Source organism: Protopterus annectens, chromosome 5.part0 (genome assembly GCF_019279795.1).
Source record: "Protopterus annectens isolate FY-2018-M chromosome 5.part0, PAN1.0, whole genome shotgun sequence".
NCBI classification, from domain to species: Eukaryota; Metazoa; Chordata; order Ceratodontiformes; family Protopteridae; genus Protopterus; species Protopterus annectens.
The window spans coordinates 1,265,313,563-1,265,338,449 of NC_056735.1; positions in this window are offsets into that span (position 1 = coordinate 1,265,313,563).

The following is a 24,887-nucleotide window of genomic DNA, read 5'->3' on the forward strand; positions in this document are numbered from 1 at the left end:
GCGTTTTCCAACAAGGATTTTTTAATTGCATATGAATGCTGGTATATCCTCTCCTTGAGTTTACGATCAGTCTTCCCTATGTAAAACGATGGACAACAATTACATAGGGCGATGTAAATAACTGATTTTGATTCACAAGTGATCTTATGATGGATTAGGAACTTTTTCTTCCTCACTGTAAATGAGTTTCCTGTTTTAATAAGTTTACTCCAGTTACAGAAACCACATTTAAAGGATCCCTTTAATCTATTGTAATCACAAGAGCTTGCTGAGTGTTGTAACAATTCTTTTAAATTACTACCTCTTCTGTAAATAACATAAGGGCGAACCCCTAATTTGTCAATTAAAGGTGGGGAATTGATTACTAAGGGCCAATTTTTTAAAATAATAGCCCAAATGCTCGGTGAGTTCAAGTTATATTGAGTAATAAAACTCAAAGAAAAATTCCTTCCCTGTTGAGTGCTAGTAACAGAAAACTCAGGACCGACAGTTGAATTGTCAGACACTAAAGGAACAGAGTTAAGTTGATACAGCAAAGGTTTATAAATGCCTTCAACCCGTTTAGAATCTACTTCGTGGATAAGCCCATCAACGAGTGACAAGGGATATCCACGATTAATAAATAAGTCTTTCAGAAACTGACATTCATGTCTAAAGTCTTCAAGTGTACTGCACATCCTTCCTGCTCGAACTAGTTGGCCCTTAACAATGGACTTCTTCTGCTTTGGTGGATGGGAACTAGAGTAGTGCAGGAAGGAGTTGCAGTAAGTCGGCTTTCTAAATATCGTAGAATAGAAAACAGTTCTACTGAAGTCCTTAGCAAGTCTCACATCTAGATAATCTATCTCAAATGTTGAAAATTTGTGTGTGAATTTTAGGCATTCTGTAGTGGCATTTAGTAAGTCTACAAATGTTTTTGCTTCATCTTCACTGCCCTTAAAAAGGATAAATATGTCATCCAGAAATCTTGTGTAGTAAGTGACATACCTCATAAAATTCTCATTGGCCATTAAAAAGTGCTTTTCCCAAAAGGCTACAAATAAATTAGCCACACTCGCCCCACAGGGCGAGCCCATGGCTATTCCGCACTTTTGTAAGTAAAACTGCTGGTCAAATAAGAAAAAGTTAGATGTCAACACTATGTCTAAAAGTTCAGTGACTATATCTATCTCAGACTGAGGTGCATTTAGATCGTTAAGCAGTAATTGAATCCATTCAACTGCCTCAGTGTGTGGAATTGATGTATATAAATCGACAACATCTATTGTCAAAAAATTAGAAACATGGTCCAATGGTATATTGTTAATATCAGATAGAAAAGACCATGAGTCTTTACAAATTGTTGGAATTTGCCTCACATATTTAGACAAGATGTTGTCGATTAACTTTGAGCAGGGGTAGGTCATAGACGACCTACCATCAATCAATGCTCTCATAGGGGGATTAGTTTTATCCTTGTGTATCTTCGGTATTCCGAACATCACAGGTGTCTTAGGTGGTATAATATCAATATAACTATATGTATCCAAGTCTATTTTACCGGATAGGAAAAGGTCGCGAAAGTAACCTCTAATGCGACCATGTGTAACATGAATCTCATTAAGAGAAGATGTTTGGTAAGCCGGTGAATCCAGCACTTGAATCATTCTCTCTTTATATTGATAATCATCGAACATCACAAGACCACCCCCTTTGTCTGGTTTTAAAAACCTGACAGAAAGAGAGCTCAAGTTGTTAAGCCATTGGCGTTGCTCTGCAGATATATTTATGCCCTCAGAATTTAGATTTGTCTTTAGGGCAGTGAAAAGATATCTAATGTCTACCTCACACATTTGTTCAAAAAGTAACAAATTTGACTGTATTGGTGGGTTGAAGACACTAGGTAACTTAAGTTTATTTTCATCGTACAATGCTTCATTGTTAAAAATCATTTTTAAGTTTAATTTTCGAATGAAGCATTTTAAGTCAATAAGGACCTTTGCTATATTACCATAAGTACTAGGAACAAATGTATAACCAAGAGCCAGAAGTTCCACTAAGTCAGAATCTAATTCCAAAGAAGAAAAGTTATAAATCTTAAAATCCTTCTGTGAGGTAAATTCCAACAATTTGTAAAGACTCATGGTCTTTTCTATCTGATATTAACAATATACCATTCGACCATGTTTCTAATTTTTTGACAATAGATGTTGTCGATTTATATACATCAATTCAACACACTGAGGCAGTTGAATGGATTCAATTACTGCTTAACAATCTAAATGCACCTCAGTCTGAGATAGATATAGTCACTGAACTTTTAGACATAGTGTTGACATCTAACTTTTTCTTATTTGACCAGCAGTTTTACTTACAAAAGTGCGGAATAGCCATGGGCTCGCCCTGTGGGGCGAGTGTGGCTAATTTATTTGTAGCCTTTTGGGAAAAGCACTTTTTAATGGCCAATGAGAATTTTATGAGGTATGTCACTTACTACACAAGATTTCTGGATGACATATTTATCCTTTTTAAGGGCAGTGAAGATGAAGCAAAAACATTTGTAGACTTAGTAAATGCCACTACAGAATGCCTAAAATTCACACACAAATTTTCAACATTTGAGATAGATTATCTAGATGTGAGACTTGCTAAGGACTTCAGTAGAACTGTTTTCTATTCTACGATATTTAGAAAGCTGACTTACTGCAACTCCTTCCTGCACTACTCTAGTTCCCATCCACCAAAGCAGAAGAAGTCCATTGTTAAGGGCCAACTAGTTCGAGCAGGAAGGATGTGCAGTACACTTGAAGACTTTAGACATGAATGTCAGTTTTTGAAAGACTTATTTATTAATGTGGATATCCCTTGTCACTCGTGGATGGGCTTATCCACGAAGTAGATTCCAAACGGGTTGAAGGCATTTATAAACCTTTGTTGTATCAACTTAACTCTGTTCCTTTAGTGTCTGACAATTCAACTGTCAGTCCTGAGTTTTCTACTACTAGCATTCAACAGGGAAGGAATTTTTCTTTGAGTTTTATTACTCAATACAACTTGAACTCACCGAGCATTTGGGCTATTATTTTAAAAAATTGGCCCTTAGTAATCAATTCTCCACCTTTAATTGACAAACTAGGGGTTCGCCCTTATGTCATTTACAGAAGAGGTAGTAATTTAAAAGAATTGTTACAACACTCAGCAAGCTCTTGTGGTTACAATAGATTAAAGGGATCCTTTAAATGTGGTTTCTGTAACTGGAGTAAACTTATTAAAACAGGAAACTCATTTACAGTGAGGAAGAAAAAGTTCCTAATCCATCATAAGATCACTTGTGAATCAAAATCTGTTATTTACATCGCCCTATGTAATTGTTGTCCATTGTTTTACATAGGGAAGACTGATCGTAAACTCAAAAAGAGGATATACCAGCATTCATATGCAATTAAAAAATCCTTGACGGAAAACGCCCTAGCTAAACATGTTAATACCAATCCAGGTCACAATTTTAGCTTTATGGGCATTGACCAAGTGGTTCCAACAATTAGAGGTGGTCCTTTTTCTTTAATTCTTGAGAATTTAGAATTGACATGGCAGTTAAAATTGGATGCATTCAGACCTCCGGGTCTGAATGAAAACTGCAATATATCAACTGTATTAAAGTTAAAGAGTTATTTTAGGTGATTACTTTAATGTAATTTTTTTATTTTGAGTGGTTAATGAACTTTAATTGTTTACTGAAGGCTTTTTTCTGCATTTAAAACTTTTTAATACAGAGGATTTCTAAAACACTTCTGTATTTTTTATAAGTACTAGTCAAACATTTTTGTTAAACATATTTAGTTAAATTTATTTTAGTTAAATAGTTTTTTAAAAAAAGATTTAGAATGTTTTTAATAAGATTTTTTGATATATTTTGTTACTAATGTGCTAACTGTGCAATGTTATGAATTGTTGGTTTTTACATTAAACCTGCACAAAAACTTTTGCAGGAAATGTATTTATTTGCTCACTTCCTGTTCTTACTATTTAAATAGGCGTTTCTTAGCTGTCCTAATTGTTATCTCTGATGAAGCTGTGACAGGAGTTACGGTGAAAATGCTTGTTTTTTTGTGATAATAAATTTATGCGTTCAGGAGAAGTCTTGTTTCTCGGCTTGTTATTGTTTACAAGTTCGCTTTCCGGATACAAGGTTGCCTGTTTCTACTTTTCAACGGTTTGCTTTTTTGTTACTAGTTTGTCAGTTTTCATGGATACAGGCATGCCTGATAGCCCGGTAAGCCCAAACCTTTTTGGGACAGCTATACAACAACAAAAAAGTTCCAATAATGTGGACATTTCATCTTTATTTGCTTCGTTAACCCAGAAGATAGAAGCTTTACATGCTCGTATTGATTCTATGGAACAACGCTCTTCAAATGTATTTGGCGCTACTTTGGGTGCTTCACCAATACGACATGTTGTATCCAGCACTGAAGGGAGTTGTTTCTCTCTTCCGGCGGCTCAACTGCCTCATGGTTTGCCTCCCCGAGGTCGAATGCAAACTGGTGGTGTTTCGCTTCCATCTAACAACTTTCCGGCAACGACGAGGGGGATTGCTGAGGTGTCTCCACCTGTACACACTCACAACGGAGCGAGTTTGAGTTACGCTACGGTGACCAATGCCAATGTGCAACCACCAGCTGTTAACAACTTGCCAGGAGGGTCAAACATTGTTTCGGATGAGGGAGGTTTGTCCCTGTCCGTTTGGATAAATAAAGACAATCCTTTTACTTTTCTTCCTTCTGGGGCGGACCAGACTAATGGTAGCAATGACTTTCGTTCTTTGACCGGTACTAGCAGAATTAATGAAAGCCTTAAGGTACTTGACTCTAAACTTCTTAGACTTAAAAAATTGCAGCTGGAAGCTGCATATTTCAGACAATGCCTGCAAGAAAAATTAATACCAAAGGGTTTACGGAATAATTTTACACCTTCCGGCCTTTTGGTTGATCAGGCATATTTTTTAGAGTTAAAATGTTTATTTCAAGAACAGGGACTTCAACTTTTGAACACAATTGTTAAATATTATGATGCCAACATACAGTCACTTATTTCAGATGTTAATGCTTTAGATGCTGAGATTAAAACTGATTTGTTTTTTTTGCAATTTAAATACGACTATGATCGTATATTTTCTAGTATTGACGCTTTGTTGACTAAATTAAAAATTAATAAGAACAAGAAGTTAGTCAGGGACAGGGCAGCCTATCAGGCTGATAAGGCGTACCCAAATTTGCAGTTGCGTCTTACAGCCTCAAATACTACTGCACCTAATGAGCCCTTTACTACTACAAATGATGATTATGTATTGGATGAAGAAGGGGATGTGGAACAACAGGAGACCCCTTCAAGTCAGGGAGTGAGACGGAGTAACAGAATTAAGAGTTACACTACTAGTAAAAATAAAAAATTTACTAACAAAACAGGACAGATTAACCAAGGCACAGGTAACGTCACTAATGAAAAAGGTTTTTTAGGACAACGGAATCGGAGGAGAGTGGTGAACACAAATCGGAAGAAATAATAACAATTTTAGATGACTCTTCCGAATTAGGTAATCAACCACTTCTCCCTGTTATTTATACTAACCATAAGAAGGATTTTAAGATTTATAATTTTTCTTCTTTGGAATTAGATTCTGACTTAGTGGAACTTCTGGCTCTTGGTTATACATTTGTTCCTAGTACTTATGGTAATATAGCAAAGGTCCTTATTGACTTAAAATGCTTCATTCGAAAATTAAACTTAAAAATGATTTTTAATAATGAAGCATTGTGTGATGAAAATAAACTTAAGTTATCTAGTGTCTTCAACCCACCAATACAGTCACATTTGTTACTTTTTGAACAAATGTGTGAGGTAGACATTAGATATCTTTTCACTGCCCTAAAGACAAATACAAAGTCTGAGGGCATAAATGTATCTGCGGAGCAACGCCAATGGCTTAACAACTTGAGCTCTCTTTCTGTCAGGTTTTTAAAACCAGACAAAGGGGGTGGTCTTGTGATTTTTGATGATTATCAATATAAAGAGAGAATGATCCAAGTGTTGGATTCACCGGCTTACCAAACATCTTCTCTTAATGAGATTCATGTTACACATGGTCGCATTAGAGGTTATTTTCGCGACCTTTTCCTATCCGGTAAAATAGACTTGGATACATATAGTTATATTGATATTATACCACCTAAGACACCTGTGATGTTCGGAATACCGAAGATACACAAGGATAAAACTAATCCCCCTATGAGAGCATTGATTGATGGTAGGTCGTCTATGACCTACCCTTGCTCAAAGTTAATCGACAACATCTTGTCTAAATATGTGAGGCAAATTCCAACAATTTGTAAAGACTCATGGTCTTTTCTATCTGATATTAATAATATACCACTGGACCATGTTTCTAATTTTTTGACAATAGATGTTGTCGATTTATATACATCAATTCCACACACTGAGGCAGTGTAATGGATTCAATTACTGCTTAATGATCTAAATGCACCTCAGTCTGAGATAGATATAGTCACTGAACTTTTAGACATAGTGCTGACATCTAACTTTTTCTTATTTGACCAGCAGTTTTACTTACAAAAGTGCGGAATAGCCATGGGCTCACCCTGTGGGGCGAGTGTGGCTAATTTATTTGTAGCCTTTTGGGAAAAGCACTTTTTAATGGCCAATGAGAATTTTATGAGGTATGTCACTTACTACACAAGATTTCTGGATGACACATTTATCCTTTTTAAGGGCAGTGAAGATGAAGCAAAAACATTTGTAGACTTACTAAATGCTACTACAGAATGTCTAAAATTCACACACAAATTTTCAACACTTGAGATAGATTATCTAGATGTGAGATTAGCTAAGGACTTCAGTAGATCAGTTTTCTATTCTACGATATTTAGAAAGCCGACTTACTGCAACTCCTTCCTGCACTACTCTAGTTCCCATCCACCAAAGCAGAAGAAGTCCATTGTTAAGGGCCAACTAGTTCGAGCAGGAAGGATGTGCAGTACACTTGAAGACTTTAGACATGAATGTCAGTTTTTGAAAGACTTATTTATTAATCGTGGATATCCCTTGTCACTCGTGGATGGGCTTATCCACGAAGTAGATTCCAAACGGGTTGAAGGCATTTATAAACCTTTGCTGTATCAACTTAACTCTGTTCCTTTAGTGTCTGACAATTCAACTGTCGGTCCTGAGTTTTCTGCTACTAGCACTCAACAGGGAAGGAATTTTTCTTTGAGTTTTATTACTCAATATAACTTGAACTCACCGAGCATTTGGGCTATTATTTTAAAAAATTGGCCCTTAGTAATCAATTCCCCACCTTTAATTGACAAATTAGGGGTTTGCCCTTATGTTATTTACAGAAGAGGTAGTAATTTAAAAGAATTGTTACAACACTCAGCAAGCTCTTGTGGTTACAATAGATTAAAGGGATCCTTTAAATGTGGTTTCTGTAACTGGTGTAAACTTATTAGAACAGGAAACTCATTTACAGTGAGGAAGAAAAAGTTCCTAATCCATCATAAGATCACTTGTGAATCAAAATCAGTTATTTACATCGCCCTATGTAATTGTTGTCCATCGTTTTACATAGGGAAGACTGATCGTAAACTCAAAGAGAGGATATACCAGCATTCATATGCAATTAAAAAAATCCTTGACGGAAAACGCCCTAGCTAAACATGTTAATACCAATCCAGGTCACAATTTTAGCTTTATGGGCATTGACCAAGTGGTTCCAACAATTAGAGGTGGTCCTTTTTCTTTGATTCTTGAGAATTTAGAATTGACATAGCAGTTAAGATTGGATGCATTCAGACCTCCGGGTCTGAATGAAAACTGCAATATATCAACTGTATTAAAGTTAAAGAGTTATTTTAGGTGATTTCTTCAATGTAATTTTGTTTTTTTATTTTGAGTGGTTAATGAACTTTAATTGTTCACTGAAGGTTTTTTTTTCTGCATTTAAAACTTTTTAATACAGAGGATTTCTGAAATACTTCTGTATTTTCTATAAGTACTAGTCAAACATTTTAGTTAAACATATTTAGTTAAATATATTTTAGTTAAATAGATTTTTAAAAAAAGATTTAGAATGTTTTTAATAAGATTATTTGATATATTTTGTTACTAATGTGTTAACTGTGCAATGTTATGAATTGTTGGTTTTTACATTAAACCTGCACAAAAACTTTTGCAGGAAATGTATTTATTTGTTCACTTCCTGTTCTTACTATTTAAATAGGCATTTCTTAGCTGTCCTGATTGTTATCTCTGATGAAGCTGTGACAGGAGTCACGGTGAAAACGCTTGTTTTTTTGTGATAATAAATTTATGCGTTCAGGAGAAGTCTTGTTTCTCGGCTTGTTATTGTTTACAAGTTCGCTTTCCGGATACAAGGTTGCCTGTTTCTACTTTTCAACGGTTTGCTTTTTTGTTACTGGTTGTGTAGAGTGTGGAAGAAACCTGTGTGTATGGTGCTTGCTCACTTTACCGTGGTGTTCTGGGGCGGGCTGGCCATGTAATCTGCTGATTGTGCTGATTATCACCTGTTTGTGCAGCCTGTTCACCTTGACTACTCCACTACTGCTGTTGTCCCTCCCAATTTCACCAGACAGGTATAGACACACCCCTAGCTTAGCGTGCTAAGGCAGGAACAATCCTGAGGCACAGGTCACCAATGTACATACAGTATGCCTGATCCCCCTCCCATGCTTTCACCTATATTCGAGCCCTGCACCCGGCTATCTACACACATACACTCTTGGGGTCTGCATCACACCCTGGGGATAAATGAGATTCACTATTGTCAACCTTATTTGCATAGTATAGTCTTCTAATGCATAGTTATATGACCCATACTGACCCTCCAAATTAATAACCACTGCTTACTGTCGCTCAGATCTCTGCACAACTGTTAAAGGTGCCTTACTATCACTGTATTCTATGTCCCTTGGTCTTCCCAGCAACAAAATAACCGGTCTGTATACGACTAGAACCCTGGACCCTGCACACCACAGACGATGTGGTTTACCACTACGCCATGGCAGATGTGCATGCATCCAAGGTGATCACGCACAGATCTTCCAGCACAAACATTCAATAGTGCTAATGTCCACATACATATATGCATATATCTATGTCTATCTATCTATCTATATCTATATCTATGTATTATATATATATATATATATATATATATATATATATATATATATATATATATATACACATACATACACACACACACACACACATATACATATACACACACATACATAGATATTGCATTTATATCACAACAGTGGACCACATGACACCAAAGCATTAGACAAGAATGAAAAGGAAACCACATGTGCCACCTGCATTATGTAGTGGTGTTACTATCAAGGCAAGTGTGTTTTGTTGCGTCACATGGGTCAGACTGTATTAAGGGTAAGAGTAGGGCTGCTGACATTTACTTACCAGACCTATTGGTGAATGTATGTGTTGACAACCCAGTGTCTTGGGCGATTATGACATTTGTGGACACTATATAGGAAAGCAACAAAACACACTCAACACATCCTGAAGCTAGCCACCCACAGATCATATAGGATATGACTGCCAAACACACACCACTGTCATGCCTTGGAATTAAGCACCTATCTGTCTATTCTATCACACTACAGCATTACATAGTTACGTAACGTGCTACCGAGATTACTGGATCACAGCACTCCCAGAGGCATACTTCTAGGTGGGTGACATCATCAGCAAAGGCAATGACGCTGATAGGGATTGTATGGACAGTGAGCAGTCTAAAAGCATTAATCTGTCCCCAGGCAGCTGGAAGCACACACACACACACATGGCATGGCTGGGATTAGAACATAGACCTAACTACCTTATCACACTATAGCATTTCGCAGTTACAGAACACACTCCTGAGATTACAGGATCACAGCACTCCCAGAGGCATACTTCTAGGTGGATGACATCATCAGCAAAGGCAAAGATGCCGATAGGGATTATATGGAGAGTGAGCAGTCTAAAAGCATTATTCTGTTCTCAGGCAGCTGGTAACACACACGGCAGGGCTGGGATTTGAACACAGACCTGACTACCTTTTCACATTACAGTATTACACAGTTCCAGAACAAGCTACCGGAATTACTGGATTATAGTACTCCCAGAGGCATACTTCTAGGTGGGTGACATCATCAGCAAATGCAAAGACACCGATAGGGATTGTATGGAGAGTGAGCAGTCTAAAAGCATTACTCTGTTGCCAAGCAGCTGGAAACACACATGGCAGGGCTGGGATTAGAACATAGACTTGACTACCTTAACACACTACAGCATTATACAGTTACAGAACACGCTATGTAGATTATTTGATCACAGTACGTCCAGAGGCATACTTCTAGGTGGGTGACATCATTAGCCAAGGCAAAGACACCGATAGGGATTGTATGGAGAGTGAGCAGTCTAAAAGCATTACTCTGTCCCCAGAGAGCTGAAAATACACACATGGCAGGGATGGGATTAGAACATAGATCTGACTACTTTATCACACTATAGCATTACGCAGTTACAGAACACACTATCAAGATTACTGGTTCACATTACTCCCAGAGGCATACTTCTAGGTGGGTGACATCATCAACAATGGAACAAACACAGATAGGGATTGTATGGAGTGTGAGCAGTCTAAAAGCATATTACTGTCCCAAGGCAGATGGAGACAAACACACGGCAGTGGTGTTAGCAGGACAACTGGCTATCCACGGAGCACTATTACAACACTACATAGATATGAGATGTGCCACAGACAGTACACCTTTCAAGACAGTCAATATGATCTTCTAGGAATGCAGACATCGACATGGATGCTGGCAGTTACGGTGTACATACCTGTGAACCAGTGTGTTCAATGTAGGAATTAATCCTGAAGTGGGGTATGGCCATCTGTTGCCTGGATGACCACTATCGCTATACAGGATTACAATGGCCATGCCCATACACAGTGGCACATAACCGACACAAGGTGTCACTGGGCATGCTCACACACTTAGTAGCACACGTCAGTTTGGAATGCGCTATGTGTCCATCTACACAACGGCATACTGGGCATGCTCACACACTTAGTAGTGAAGGGCTATCTTGTATGCACACAGATTCTAAACATGGAAGGGCACAGTGTATCGATAGTCATCATTGTTAGCATGAACGCTGCACTACATATTTCTGACACCGGTCTTCTACACAACGTCTGCTGCTGTCCATCACCTTAGCTGTACCAATCTAAACCTGGCACACTAATACCACCCGTGGTGTTGTCCTGGCAGACGTGGGTACTTCGCACATGTAGTAGCATGCATAGATGAAGAACCTGAGACCAGGTAAACACCCTGACACCTACAGAACAACTGCATTGTATGTGTATGCTAAACAGTGCTAGATGTGTAGCGTTTGTAATCATAGCTGCCAATCTAGATCCAACAATGGGGAATACTGACATCTGTGCAGTGAGGAACACCTGGCATGAGGCTCAGTTGTGCACAATAGCACTATCACTGTATACCTCAGATACAGACATGTGGGCCATAAGACCATTACGGACCGCTCCAGATGTGTCAGGTGCAGATCACAGTGGTAAATGCCACACTCTAGTACGTAGCCTTCACACATCACCATGTCCTTGGACCGGCAACACACATCCATACATTAGTACAACACCATGTTATGACCAGTGGACTGTACCTGGCTCTACAGCAACTGTGCAGACTACCCATGTACTGACAGAGTTCCATCATGTGTTATGCAATGCACTGATACCACTATTCATAACCAGGTCGGCTGTACACATAACAGGGGCCCTGGGTCTTATACAGCTGTAACAGATAACTGTTGCTGTACACCAGACAACACACTCATGTTTGGATATGACATACATGTAACTGCCGTCGATATGTACATGCCTCATACACACACAACACATATGTACATAGCATAGCTATTGCTGTCCTTCGTGCAGACACGTGGCTACAGTGATTACACGCATGCACATGGAAGGTAGGTCCATGGCTGTTGAATGCTAAAAGTACATAAGGTAGCAATGTTGACTGAGTTAACATTCCCTCTGTACTGGTTACCCATGACAACTATCATATCATACAACAGTCCATGTGTCATGTATGTCATCACACATGTTCACCAATTGCAATGCATACAAACATGGCTACATGACAGGAATGTAGGACCTATACACATGTACATGTAGTGGTGTGCATTCAGCTACCATGCATGTGCAGTATCTGAAGGTTGCAGTTCATCTGTGTCTTACTACAACATGCAGTTGCAATGCAGCCCCATCATTGACACCTTGGTGAAATACTGATAGTACGGTAAGATGTACATCAAGTATGGATGGATGTGTGTACATAAAGTGGTGGACCACCTTTGCAGATGGATGTTTGCTTAAGACAGCTCACAGGTGTGTCACAAGCCGTCCTATCATAACATGTGCAAACAGTAAGCTATGTTTCTGTTAATCGAAGGTGAAGACATACAACCTACACAGCGGTCAGGGTGTCACTGACTGTAAATCACTTGACACCTGTAACACTTAAGTCCTCCCATGTGCATATAGCAGCACAATTGCCGAAGGTAGCATCGGTACACATTGTAATGTGGACAATACTGCTGCATGTCTGTCAGACGTATCATAAGATAGCAGGTGTTTGATTCACAGTACTGCCATGTGTGTTTGCTTGTGTGACCATATATGCCACGTATGGTGGGGAATACATCCCAATTGTTACACACCCCTGTACAATGTTGTAGAGATCTGTACATATTGCAGTGTAGAAAGCAAGACATAGGCAGGAGTGGTGTGTGTATCACACACGTGTTAGCTATCTGTATGTGCATGACATTTGTGGACTCCAGTGTGTGTGTGTATGTATGTATGGCTGTCTGGTACATGGAGTGAGGGTGTATGCTACCATTGAGAACAGATAGGGCCCCTAACCCCTCAAGGTGATGCAATCTACTACCCTGTTGATGCCGTCAGTCTTTGGCAATACTGACTACCTGTACATGTTCATTCTCTGTGTTGCGTCATGTGGGTGCACAGTACTGTAATGGTGATTACCACATAGGCAGGGATCCTCACCTCAACACTATCAAGTGTGTGTTATAGTGTCATTGACCCTGTGAGTGTGGGCATGTTACTGTGTGTGTCTGTGTATGTCTGTGTGTATTGTCATCCTGTAATGTGAAAGTGTATTACTGCTACACAGTGAGGCCTCATGCTATCAACTGGCCCCTACCCTTGACATCAGCTAGACTGCTGTGTAAACCCCCCGCACCATGTAGCTGTACCTGTGATGTCACCCAGTTTGGATGTCCCGTCTCTAGCCACTGTAGCCTAGTACACAGCTCACATGCTCCTGGATCAGTAGATGTGTAGAGATCTTTGGAATGTCAGCCTTTCTAACAGTAAGGTTGAGGCTACATATAGCATGCTGGTATTGCCATCCATGCCTGTGAGTACTCCACATTTACACATGTGAAACTGCAAACACTGGTACTTAATGGCACATGCAATTAGACCTTAAGGAGGGAAGCAGGGCATCATTACCAACATGCTGTTACTGTTGTTACCAAGACACGTACTGTGAACATAAAACAATGCATTCTAAGTGCAAACACTGTTACGTAATGGCACATGCAATCAGACCTTAAGGAGGGATGCAGGGCATCATTACCAACATGCTGTTACTGTTGTTACTGAGACACATACTGTGAACATAAAACAATGCATTTTAAACCTGTACTACATGGTATATCTGCTGCGTGTCAACAGTACACAACAATTGTAATATACACATCTCACTATTCTGTTCACCCTGTGCATCAGACCATATGAGCATGTCCCTGCATCGATGGTGTGGATGACAGGGATGCGGCACAGGCATCATCATATGCACAGGGTGATAATGTTTGCCAGGGGCCTAGGCTGCCCTAGTGGATGACATCATGTGTGTGGGTTAGGGTCTGTGATCTAACTGGGCATGTGTGGTTGTTATGCATGTGGGTGTTGCGATGTCCTACAGATGTTTCTGGTGTGTGCGCATGTATGTGTGCACACAGTTCTGCCATGTATCCGGCCTACACAGGGGTAATATTGACAGCTCCAGATTGTACAGACCCGGATTTACAGCTCACTGTGTCCAGCCATGGCCACGTGACCTGTGCCTGCCAGGGGTTGCACGGGCACTACCAGACAGAGGTACAGATTGGGTACTGTCTGATGACACATGTCCACTGGAACTGTGTCCCCGCTGGGACCATCCAGGGCCACGTCCATGTGGCCTGCTGTGTTCTGGTGTGGACAGCGAAGCACCAGCTGCACTGCTGCTGCTACTGGCACTATGGGAGCGGGCATGTGAGGTTGCTCATTCACGTAGACCTGCACCAGGTGGTGTAGCTGGCCTACGTCCATGTGGCCTATGCCTGACTCCTACCAGATGTTCCAGCACAGACAGCTCACACTTGCGGATTGCCATGCCACGGTCAAGAATTCCAACCATGTCACCCAATCTCCTGTCCAAAATGTCAGCAATCTGCTGTTGTGCATTTGCCAATGCCTGGATATTTTTGTTTAAAGAATGGATAGCAGCTCTCTGAAGCCTCTGCCCTTCTCTGTTCTGCCATTCAGCACATGCCTGTGCTGCCATTACAGTCTGAAACATGTGTCTGGTGACACCAGCTGCTGTGCTCTGTTGTGCAGGTGCATGTCAGCCAGAGGTCCTCCTATGAGCAGCACTGGCCACATGCCTATGTGGCACATCTGCAGTCATTTCACTGACACCATGGTGTGAAGACACATCTTCCGTAGCCACCACAAGTTCCTGTTCCAAGCCAACACACGGTAACTGTCCTTCCTCTATGGCCACTGGTGATGGGGTATGTGTTGGCATGAGAACTGTGTGCGGGGAAGAGGGGGATATAGGTGGGATGGAAACCAATGGCACAGATTCAGCCCCTGAAAACCCTGCCTGTACCTCAAGCATATGTTCATCACTGCTAGAGTCTGTGGGGACACTAACATCAGATGGACTGCAGGAGGGCAACACACCTACATCACCTGTGAAGGCAAACAAAGACTCTACATTACAATAGAGGCAGACACACACAGACACACACACAGACACACACACAGACACACAACAGACACACACACAGACAACCATGCATGTGATATGACAGAAGGTATGCAGCATGCATGTGATACAGGAGACGGCATGCAGCTCAGACATTAATAGTGTTAGTTAGCATACATCCCCGGGTTGCACACAACAGCAAGCATGTGTCATAGTAGAAGCCATGCATTTCACACAATCATGGTAGTAAGCATGAATCCCTGTGATACACCATGTGGACCAGCACAGGTTAACAGTACACATGGCTGATGTGAGGCATATGTCCTTGACATTAACATGTAGAATGACATGTAATCTGCTGATGTGTGCAGTGACATACATACATGTTTGACACAATGGTGTCCTGACACATGTACAGCGGTGTAATGGTGTCACATTGCAGTGTTGTCTGTATGCCCTACAGATAGAATGCACTATTAGCATATGTGCATGACCATTGAAGGGTAGTATGAGGCTATACAGTGTCAAGTACAGACACAGTGCCATTGCATGGAATCATGAGGCGTCTCTATTGCTATACAGTGTGGAATACACATACAGTGCATAGCCATGACTGCGTGCATACACAATACATAAATACTGTGGATTGTAACCCACGTCACTGAGGTGTATACACACTAAACCATGCTGTGTCATGTGTGACAGGTCACTAGAAGACATACGGATGACTCCCCTGCACAACTGCTAACATTTCTTAGCTGCCTGGCAACAGTGTCCACACATGGCAGACTGGTCAATGCACCATGTCCCACATGACATTTATGTACCCCACACACAAGGTGCATGGCTGACAGTGATGTCCAACAGCAGCAAGGGAAATGTATGGTATATCTGGCGTGATGTGGTGTCTGTGTATGTATGTGGAAGCTGTACAGGTGACTACTTTCATGCTGCGACACAGTCATGATGTTCGACACATCTTATGTGGTCGAATTAAGTGGCACCTCCACAAGCTGCACAGGCTGTTAGGATGTCCAGTGTTCCACATCTACTATATAACCATTCAACAAAGGCTATAGTTGGACCATGTGTAGACAATTTCCAACAGGGTGTACACACATACACATCACATCTACTGTTTGTTACTGCATGTCTCTGGCCATCCTCCATGGCCATGTGTGAACGTGTTGGCCAAATGTGTGTGATGGCCATCTATCTCACATGTCTGTGTTGTCCCATATGACATACACCCATAGATGTCAGATACTCCAGTGTCCACAGGGTTATGCAGAAAAAGGGTTGTATGTTTGGTATGTGAGGTATGTTTTATGGGATAGTGAGACAATGTTGCAGCCGGACCACTACATGTCTGGGACATGTCAGATGGCACATCACAATGTCTGCACTCATTGCAGGGCCACATTCCACAATGGTGTATCATATGGGCTGCCCATATCCCAGCTCACTGTGTAGTACTGTTTGTGTACCCCACATGTGTTGTTCTGATGAATAGTACATATTCCTACATTAAACAATGCCTCCACCATTGAATGCACAGCTGTCCACACATCAAGCAATGACAGTTACTGTGGTTTCATGTTGGTGTTTCATTTGGTTTGTATATATTGCACATGGGTAGCCAGTGTGATTGATGAAAGATGCGACCTGTATATCGTGACTGGACCATACATTATGTGTACATGTGTTAACTGGCCACATGGCGAATAGATCTATGCATTCACATGCCTGATACTGATAACTGTCTCACCTGCAATGGCCTGCTGTCTCTGTGGCATGCCAGAGGTACCTGTATAGGGGTGACACAGCAGTTTGATCATTATCCATGACTGCATGACAGCTACAGGGTGCACTGTGCATGTTAACACATTCACCAGTGCAATAGCATATACTATGGAGTATGCACATGTGTGCATACACAGGGTAGCATACTATAGTATGCGGCATGTGTGTAAACATACCTTGCATATGATATTACATTACATATTGTACAGTGACACATGCGACTAAATGGGATATAATATTTATATCTGCAGTAGTGACTTACCAGGCAACTCCAGGCTCGGTAGTTGGGAGACACCCACCTCCACGATGGCAGCTAGAGTTTGTGGATGCTGCTCTGATGGGATCCCCAGGCTAGCCAGTAGCTCCTTGGTAGGTGTGAGTGGGGTCTGGGTTGGTGGCCCACCACCTGTTCTACCTTGTTCCCTGGTGATTGCATTGGCATGCTGTTTCGCATGTCGGATCAGGTCTGTGCAGTGTCTGCGCACCTGCTGGTAGGTGCAGTTATGGCCACCCACATCATTAACCCTCCTGTGAAGTTCCTGCCACAGGTCATCACGCTGCTGGGCATGCTGTGGCACATGGCTGAACAGTACCTCATAGTTATCCTGGAGGTATGGTATGAGGGCATCATCCTCCAAGCAGCTATATGCCGGCTGTCATGATCGAGGCATTATCTGGAAGACATAATGATGGAGACAGGTCACAGCATCTCAGAGATGCACAGAGATACAGCTGCATATACATGTGTATTACATTTAGTACATATGAACAGTTGTCTATGCAAATCATCATGACACTGACATGACTGACATGTTTGTTTCACACACATGTAACACCCGATGGGGATTGGATATTATCACCATATATGTGTGTCACCTCATTACATTGCTCATACTCCATGTGAATGCTGTCTTGATGTGGGCATGTTTGTTTGCCTGTACTGGTGTTCTTACCTATCAACACATGCCTGGATGTGTGCACATTAATGCTGTTGACCTTAATGCTGTGTATATGTCACATATCATCACATACACTGCCTTTACGGACATGGGCAGTGACAATGCAGACATGCGCATGGAAACCTTTACATGCATGTGTTTTGCCATATATATCTACATGGCACTGTACAGCAGTTCAACATCCTGCCACGTATCGCCTGTGTTGCACATGTGATACACATGGGACAATGGTTAGCCGGATGGTATTCGCAGGGATGGTTATCAACTATAGCATGTATGGCCAAGATCATGTAGTAGTGTGTTTGCCCTGTGCCATGTATGGGCATAGGATGTAAGGTTTTCTAGCTGTATATGACAGCCATGTTCCCGCCGACAGGTGAATCAGTGTCACATTACTGATCCAGACAGTTAATGATACATCTACCATGCGGTCATCGCATCATGTATGACAGAGTTGACATGTACAGTTTTGCTGGACAGGGTTGCATGGTATGGCAGGAGTATGTAACATGTATGGCACAGGGATCTGTCCAGTATGTGGTGACCCTTGTATTAGGAAGGTGGCTGTCCATGACGTATGTCTTTCAGATCAGGATATGTACATGTAGCATGTCCAACATCACAGTGTTGCACATGTCTTTATGCAGGGTAGGCAGCATGCTGCATAGTGGAGATGAGGATTGTGAAGGCTGGTGTCACCCATCCAAGCATGGCCAATACCCCTTAAAGGTTTTATGTGATCCAATATTGGTCACTTGAGTGCTGAGTATGGCTGTCCAATGATCTCCATGCTCATGGATGGCACCCTGTCATGACTTGGGTTGCCTCTTATGACTACCTAATAGGCCTGCCGATGTCACTAGCTCAGGGAGGTAAACTGTACAGCACCATCCCTTACACACAGTGTCCATAATGTTGACCGCTGCCTAGGTGGTAGTAAATGGGTACAGGGTTATTAACATAGTGGTGACAATGCAATAAGCAGCTGTCAGATTGTGCACATATGTTATGCACCTCACCCATAAAGCCCATTCTGTATGTTGTCCACAACACTGAGTCAGCTATTGCTCCTAGGTCATGGCCATTCACATACTCACATATGCAGATGCCTCCCATTTGTATGTGTTGTATGGGCTACAATGACGGGGGAGTACAAAACATTAACCCTGTTTTACTGTAGCTGCCACTGGTGTGATATGCATATGTCACTCAAACACTTTTTGTAGTGTTGCTTCTCTGAACAGATGACTAGTAGAACACTCCTGTGACATACAAAGGTACATGTAGTATACTGAGTGTATGGGTGATGATGTCCTATGACCTGTCACAGGTATGCTATGCAGTGTGAATTCATCCGTACTGTCATCTACATCTGTACTGCTAAAATCTATGTTGATTAAGGTTCATAGACTTTCAGACCATACTCAGCAGGGTAATAGTGCAGTGCCTCCCATTATGAGTGGCGTCTCCACTTTGTGGGTTGTGATAACTGTTGGTGTGATCCATTCAGTGTTTTCACAGACTGACATGAACCTATGTTTTACATATAAGTGTATGTGTAGAGCAAACTGTTTTGTCATATGTGTATTATACAACCAGGGATTTGAACAGGTCACATGCAGCCTGAGTGCACCTTGTACCATCATGGTTATGGTTACAGGGGCTCTGTAATGTTTGTGGATATGTGATTGTGTACCTGTTGGGGGGGGGGCAGTGGGTTTATGTTATCTAACACCCTATCTGTATTGCTTATTCATACTCAGCACTTGTTCAGAACATGTAAGCACTTCATGAGCTACTAATTACTATAACACTCAATCCTACTCATTTCCTACAGGTAAACACTGTTTGTCCTTACATTTCCAGCATGCTTACAGTACAACAGCTGTTGTAAACACTTACCTCACATATCTTGTGAGAAATGGTTGAATATACAGGCATGTCCAAGTGTCAATTACCAGTGTTATTGCCTGTCTATATGATGAATATGGGCAACATGAGGTAATATAGCAATTGTCTCATGTACACAGTCAATGCTCACCTCCTGACATACTACACTACAGCCTGTGGGAGATGCACATATGTAGCCATGCTGGAGATAATGCTCTCTCCAACCAAGACTTAACCTGACAATCATGTGGGGATGTTAAACATTTGCAGCACACCCCACTCATCACATAGTCTCACTAGATCTCCACCGCCACATGCCACACATAGTAAGACTACAACATTTGCAGAGCCTTTCCATACTACTCTGTGTAGGCAACAGAGGCAGCCCCCATCACCAAACACAACACCAGTTATTTATAGCCCACAGACTCATGTTTGCCCATCAAATACAGCCAATAGGGTGTTATAACATACCCAACAAACTAGTCATAGGTGACTCTGTAGGCGGTCACACTGATGTCCCACTCAGCAGGCTACACAAGGTGATAGTCACTTTCATCTGGCTGTCGGGTAACAGGATCCACAACATAACCTATGCACTCAGGTCACTCCTCAACAGGTACAATATGACTGTCATTCTCCATGTTAGTATGAATGCCCTGAGATGTAACTTCCTGGACTACATGTACAGGGACATGCAATAGCTCTCCGATCTTGTAGCCCAGGCAGGTATTGCCCAAGCTCTGAGAAGCATTCTGCATTAGTCCAGACTGATAACACAGTACAACGACAGAATTATTCCCTTCAACAGTTGTCTATGCTTCTGGTGTCTTTCCAAGGTTATCCAGTATATGTCTGCTTTGAATGACATGGTCGATAAACCACAATGCTTTGGCACAGATGACCTGCACCTGTCAGCTTTGGGATTATGGATAACATCTAAGGCTCTTGCTGCTCCTATACTGCCTGTTTTAGACACATTTCAAATAACATATTCACCACCAGAACAGGTACAGGCAAGCAAAACCTGAGGGTAATGTTACTCAGTGCTTGACATCTTCATCTCAAACGCACTCAGCCGAGGCACTCCTTATAATGGACCACTTTGATATCTCTGCAGTGACTGTGACCTGCTTCTAGGCTCCAGAGAGTGCCCCTGTACTGACAGGCTATTACACAGACCACACCTTTCAGTCATGTAACCAGGACCGGAACACCCATGGTGGAGGTGTGTCCATATTTCATAAGGATGTACACACCTCCATGCTGGTTGCTTAGCACAATGCATCAGAGGTAATCCAAGTGCAACTAACTGTGGCCAGAACTGCTATACAAATTGTAGCTTGCTATGGATTCCACACCATACCCCACGGTTAATGGTCCTCATTTCTTGGTGTACTGGAAAGTAGGGTTCAAACAGGAACTACTGATGTGAGACTGACACTACCCCACACTTAACTGTGATACCTACTCATGTACCGACACATTAGGCCAACACTTTTGGGGATTCATAACCTCCAATCGGCTGGATCAACCTGTACACACCTCCACCAAGGACAATAATATCCTAGACCTAAACACCGTACAATATTTCTACAAAGCCAACTTTCAGGCTTCGTATGACAGCAGTAGTAAACGTCATGACACCCGTGCAGATGGACAATATAGTTACAAATGCTGAAACATTCACAACTGCACTTCATTAGCACTTACATGACTGCATGGATCATGCTATCCCAAACAGAGCCATGATGGTACCCACCAGATAATGGACGCCACTCTGGGTGTCCACTGCCATGGACATAATCTACAACAGAAGGAGGAGACTGTTGCAAAGTAGGGTACACTCCCATGGGTGGGGTAGCTCCCTGGTCAGCCTCAGTAGGAATCTGGGATCCCTTATCACATCCTCCAAAGCTAGCTACGTAAAAATTACTGTGACACATTCCAAGGACTACCACTAAGCATTATGGAGGTATGTCACTACTCTCGATGGCAATACCCACATCTGCTCTGACATACAACGGTTAGGCAGGAACATTACAGAACCGACTGATATTGGCAACATCCTGGCAGATAGGTTCAATGCTAACTTTACACCCCTCTCACACCCTAAAGGGACCAAGTCTATACAGGAACAATGCAGAGTCCCTGCAGTCACAACTACACAGTTCAAACCTGCTCTCTCTAAAGCCTGGAACACAAACTCCATGTGACCGTCCAACATGCCAGGCTGCGATTTACACAAACCTCAGAACGACATGGCTCCTCACTTGGGCACCAAATCCACTAATAACCTTGTATCAGGCATTGTGGACCCTGAATGGTGCACAGCAACAGTTATCACACTCCACAAAGGTGACGCCACAATGGACCAGAGGAACTATTGCCCTATATACCTGACTAGACTGCTATGCAAGGCTATGGAGAACATCATCATGGAAGTCATTCACAGACATTAGTGGCCTCCAAACCTTTGATACCACCCAGGTTGGATTTGTTAGGGCCAGACCATGGCTCCTACACCTGGTGGAGTCCTTTGAGACAGTTACCAAGGTAGTAGATGACGGTAAGGAGGTCCACACAGCCTACCTTGTCCTCTCATTGGCTTTCAACACCGTTCACCATTCTGGTATTGTCAGTATACACATCCACCTGCACAGCGACCCATACGTCTCGAGATGTTATGCAAAGTGGCTCAAGGACAAGACACATGCAGTGAGGGTAGTATACCATAGTTCCTATTGTACATCAGTTACAATTGGTGTACCCCAGTCCTCAGTCATAGGGCCCCTCATGCTCGGTATATGCTTCCCTGAGGTACAGTCTAGCACAGAAGGACTTTCCCTGAATAGGTTTCCAAATGACTGCAAACTAGGGCCCATGATTGATTCACTAGCTAATACAGACACCCTCCATAAGGGTGTCACTGTGACGGATACCTGGTGTCGGTAACATGGCCTCAAGTAACATGCCACAAGGTGCATAGACATCCCCTTTGGATTACAACAATCACCCACTGACTATCACATAGGTGGTAGTCCCCTACATACATAAGACATTATAAGGGATCTTAGTACACATGTACATAGCACCCTCTCCTTTGATAACCATATTGCCAAGGTGGCATGGATATCCTTCTACATGGCCACCCTAATCTGTAATGGGTTTGTTGCCAGAACAAAGGCTGCCATTGTACCTCTATACTCCTGACTTATGAAACATGCTCAAGGGTACAACACCCCATTTGGGGTGTACCTTATGGAACAGCAACGGCTTTAAATACCACAACATTAACACACCAACAGGATTACTCACCTCCGAAGGGTGACGTATGCAGCACAACTACAGAAACCCCAACTGTACTCATTTGGATACTGCATACTCAGAGGTGACCTCTGCTGAACATACAAGGCCCATGTCTACAACAATATTGATGGATATGCTCCACATAAGCAACATAAGCAAAAGCCACTGAGAGCAACATGCTCTGGGATATGTTCCCAAATGCAATGATGAGTAGCACGTACGGGATGGATACATTCCTGAACCGGACACTCACCATGGTTTGGAACATGATTCCTATGTACATCAGGCAGGGACCCTCACTAGCACTCTGCATGAGATACCTCGATGAGTGGATGGGGAACAGACATGTACGCCAGGGATCACTGCAGTGGCTGTACTGTACACATGTGCAGGAAACAAATAGCTTTGCTGTTCACAGGCACAGGACACTATCCTAGGGAGGTGCCACCAGTGAAAACACTGTATTTGGGCTTACAAATGGACTTGGCCAGATAGCATAGTACCTAACTACAGAAGGCACAGTCAACTTATCTAAAAGGGTGGCAAAAGCCAAACACACTCTGGCTAGGCTTATAAATACCCTAGGGCAGATAGCCTAGTATCAACCTATGAACCTATGAACCTATGAACTATGAACCTATGAAGCTATTACATGTCCTTTGTGCATGGATAATTGAGTAGCTCTTTCATTTCAATTAGCGATCATGCTGTTACACTGTCTGGTGACTACAAGCCATATGTATCCTGTTATTGTGTATTGTACATTCCAATAGACATACCTTATGTTTGCATAATATAACAGTAATGCTATGTAAAATATTTGACATATCTACCTACAATACTGTACATTTCACATTTTTGAAACCATATCCCATAATGCAAAGCATATATGCACAGCAGGACCACCTTAGGCATGTTATTCTTGTTATATGCCCATACATATGCCTACTGTTACAGTATATCAACATATACTATCCCCTGTTATGGCACGTACTTGTTGGGCAAACCCTACCACCGACAGCGGCTGGAGTGGAATTGTTATGTTTAAAGCCCTTATGTAGCATTCCTTGTGGTGTATGAGGTGTTTACCTTGTGGCCCACAGCAGTACACACAATTTCTACAAGCTTTACTATACTCAACAAGACATCACTACATAATACCTTTTCCCACTGTATGCATTGCGTATACTTTCATTAATACAGAACAGGCACTACATACACTAACATATTGAGTGTTCTACATACCTTCTTAGTGGTCCGAGTTTACGATAATATCTGTGTTACTCCTTTCCTGTTTAAATGGTTCTATGGTATGAGCATATAGTTTGAATGTATGGCAAGCCATCATTTTATACTTAGATATGTGTTAAATACCTGTAACATGTGGTATCCTGCCACCAATTGGTGTTCTGGAGTAAATTATTACATGCACATCAGCTGCGCAGCTACTCCACTGGCCAATTACACGGCAACAGTGGGGTATAATTGAATACTCCACTTGGGCATTGTCCTTTTGCCCTACCTTCAAGGGAGATGGTCTGGGTGTGTTTTATTGTGATGAATTGCAACTGCTATATGGACAGACACAGATATTTTGAATTCATGTTCCCTGTGGATTGTGTGTGACGGCTAGAGTATGTAGTTCTACATGTGAGTGTAGCTGTTATCTCAACCGTCTGATACGAGACTATTGCAAACAAAACCTGTAACATTGACGTCTGTTCCATTGTACAATAGCAACAAT